The sequence below is a fragment of the Myotis davidii genome, unplaced genomic scaffold (assembly GCF_000327345.1).
Source record: "Myotis davidii unplaced genomic scaffold, ASM32734v1 scaffold1525, whole genome shotgun sequence".
Lineage (NCBI taxonomy): Eukaryota > Metazoa > Chordata > Mammalia > Chiroptera > Vespertilionidae > Myotis > Myotis davidii.
In genome coordinates, this window is record NW_006296279.1 from 590455 (window position 1) to 593930 (window position 3476).

The window sequence follows — 3476 nt, forward strand, 5'->3', positions numbered from 1 at the left end:
TACTCAATTAAGATAATTATCAAATCTCTTCAAATGGTATTCCAAATATATCCAAGAAGGTTAACCTGAATTCTACTCCCATCAAGACCAGTAAACACCTTTAAAATGTGGATTTTTTTTTAACCCAATGTCAAGCCAGGAAACGTTGTGGAACAGGGGTAAGATCCTTGGACCAAGACTCACTAGAATGTAACTTACCCAGTTACATTCTCTCTACATCCCCGGTGTTCTGTAAGTATCTCAATAAATCTTTGTGGAATGAATGAGCCAGTCACAACTGCTGAATAGTCCCTGAGCTGCCTTTTCATGCCATTTCTAATGCTCCCTCTTCCTAACTAAGCATAAGTAAATTATTTAACCTGAGGATTCTTAGTTCCTGAAACTCTGGAATGGAAACACTGCACCTCCTTTGCTGTCTTATGAGGATCAAAGGTAATATTTTATGAAAAGTGACTTAATATTTCATAACGGGCACATGAATGTTATCCTGCCAAACCATTGGCAAAGGTAAAACGACCGCCCTCCCTGGAAACAGAATTAGCTTCTCCTTTGCCCTGTTATTCTGTTTGGATGTGGTAGCGTGGCCGTTAGCCAAAATGGATGTTGTTCTTGTTGTTATAACATTTTATTTCATCTCCACTGGGAAATTACGCTTCTCTAGAGAAAACAATGGTAATACAAGGAAGGTCATCGCATGGTGTACCCTAAGGAGCGTGACACAGGGGTCAAGAGGCTTAGGGCCTCATCAGTTCTGCCCTTAATTATTTGAGGGAAAGCTGTGCTTCAGTTTTTTCATCTATACAATGATGGGGAGGGAGGACAGACTCAATCCAAGGTTTGTCTTACCCTACAAGTTCTAAGATACTCCAGACACCAGATATTCAAATGCCCCAAAACAAAGTCAGTTCTGTTATCCATTAGCATATAATGAGAACAGTGTTTTTGAGGATGATGAAAACAGTTCCACAGCCGAAGTCATAATGTCTGAGCAACAATGATGCTACCACAAAAGATGAATGCTATCCTCAAAGAACACCCACCTCAGGCATTATATGCCTGCCACCTTGAAAGTCACTCAATATTCATGGGACTTAGTTTTCTGGTTTTTAAAAGAGAAACAAAAATGCTGCATAAAACCACTGGGAGAAAATACCTTTAAAAAAAGTGATCAAAAAGTAGTGCTATTTAAAGGTAAAATGCTATTTAAAAAACTGTAATACCCAAAACAAGGGCGGAGGATTTTAGAAGACAATCAATATTTATAAATAGACCTTTTCCATCACAATAAAATAATACAATGCATGTAGATATTGTGGTATTTCCAAGAGTCCACTGTTTTTTCTCTCTGTGTTCAGGAGATATTATGAAAAAGATCACTACAAATTTAAATCCACGTTTCAAGATCAGAATCTTTTTCTCTGAAATAATACATAATATTGAAAGTTCATCCACCTCTCCCAACATGTTTTTGTTTTTGCTGTTGATGCTGTTCGGTTGGTTGGTTGGTTGGTTGGTTGGCTAATTGAAGTCAAGCTTTTGGAAGTGGTGCTGAAATTAAAGTGCTGGTACTAATAATACCCCCAGCTAATTATTCTATTGAGGTCCTACATATGCCTACAGAGGGGAAGAGTTAGTCTAAGATCCACTAAACTAGAAGATATTCTACCTTCTCCGCTTCGGGGTTGTTTTCAATTGTGGTATCAGCTTCAGGATTCTTCTTTGAAATTTTTATTTTATTGTGGTATTAGCTCCAGGATTCTTAAGTTCCTCCTACCAAGCCCAAGGAACCTTGTGACTATTACATGCAAGACTCCTTACTGCTCTCTCCATTCAAAAACATAACATGGCATACATTACATACAGGGCTTCCCCCCTCACTTAAAGGATTCTGCCACTTCACACAAAAAATAAAATAAAAATAAAAATAAATGAAATTGTCATTGATACTTATGAGAAAGTTGATGTCTCTGGCAAGGGGGTCCCCAAATCTGCAAGACTGCCTCCATACCCCCTCACAGGCCAGTAACAATAGCCGTCACAGTACGTTAAACTCTTAAATAGTGATTTTATGTTAAAACCTCTGAACACCTCCAGCATTTTTATGGCAGCAGAGTTTGTTGTGGCTGTTCGTGTAGTAATTGGAACCCCCTTGTATCCCCAGGTAATGGCTGTGACCTTGCTCTAAAAGCCACCTTAGTTAGTTTGCCTCAGGAAGACCTTAAAAGAAAAGGGGACTGACCAGAAACTTCAATAATCTTCTTCGTAAGCCGCACATAATAAATGACCATTCATTCCTAAGAAGTACTGAACCCATAATGATTTGCTACCCTCGTTACATTTTTTATTATAAGATAAACTTAAATCACTTTGGAATTTAAGAGTCGTTCTTAGTAGCATAAGTCACTTTTCATGCCCTCCCCCCAAATCCCTAACTAAATCCAAAGAGAAGCCCCTCGCTTTAACACAAGCTCCTTAAGGCTCTGAAGCCAAGATATTTACACGTTTTTAAAAGCCATTTCCTGAGTGAGCGCTTGGGGTCCTCCTGATGAACGTCCTGTCTCTGAGAGGAGAAGGTCCAGCAGCCTGTGCAGGGCTTCTTATCTGGGGCTGCTCGCCTCTCCTTTGCACCTCCCAGCTGCCCTGCTCCTATTTGCTCTGCAAGCCGTTTAGCCAGGGGGGCTCCGCTGCCCTGAGTCCTGGGGCATTTGAAATGCTTCCTTTCCAGCCCCAGCTCCGGGACTCTCACCCCCCTCCCCTGCCCTCCAGGCTACTGTCCCTCTAAATGCCCCGGGAGGGAGGGGAGGGGCGGGGAGCATCGGTTTACTGGGTAATGGCGATCTACAGGCTTGGGGAGTTTGGGAATTTGTAGGTGAGCAAGATGTCTGGGCATAAAACACTGCTGTGTTTGGAGGAGGGGATCTAAGACAGATTCGTACCTGTGGCCACTTAGCCAGCTCAGCACCTGTGCCCGCCACTTCCCGCCCGAGTCCAGGAAATTCTGCCCCTCCTGGCCTTCCCTTCACCTACAAGGGGGTGGGTGGCTCGGTGAAGAGGTGGAATCGGGCAGCCTGCTGCAAGCACATCCCTAAATCCCCGCGCCCCCACACCTCGGACTTCTCTGCCTGTCCAGATGGAAGGTGGACGCGTTAGCCAGCTCAGCACCTGTGCCCGCCACTTCCCGCCCGAGTCCAGGAAATTCTGCCCCTCCTGGCCTTCCCTTCACCTACAAGGGGGTGGGTGGCTCGGTGAAGAGGTGGAATCGGGCAGCCTGCTGCAAGCACATCCCTAAATCCCCGCGCCCCCACACCTCGGACTTCTCTGCCTGTCCAGATGGAAGGTGGACGCGACGCGGGGCGTCCAGCTTCCCATCACTTTTCCCCGGACTTTGCTCACCAGCTGCCACGCTCCCTGGAGAGGACCAAGAAGGCGGGAGAAAGGCCCCCAAGGCACCCTCGGGACACCTCTCCTCCTGGGAT

At 44.9% G+C, this 3476-nt stretch overlaps 1 protein-coding gene across 2 annotated transcripts in view; it reads right to left on the reverse strand.

Annotated features, from left to right (window-relative positions):
* Positions 1-2957, reverse strand: part of KCNH1 (potassium channel, voltage gated eag related subfamily H, member 1) — a 252546-nt gene extending 249589 nt beyond the window's left edge. For both annotated transcript variants that reach the window (XM_015568819.1, XM_015568818.1), the window contains exon 1: positions 2937-2957. The gene's annotated coding sequence lies outside the window, so the exon portion shown is untranslated. The remainder of the gene's footprint in view (positions 1-2936) is intronic.
* Positions 2958-3476: the final 519 nt, after the last annotated feature.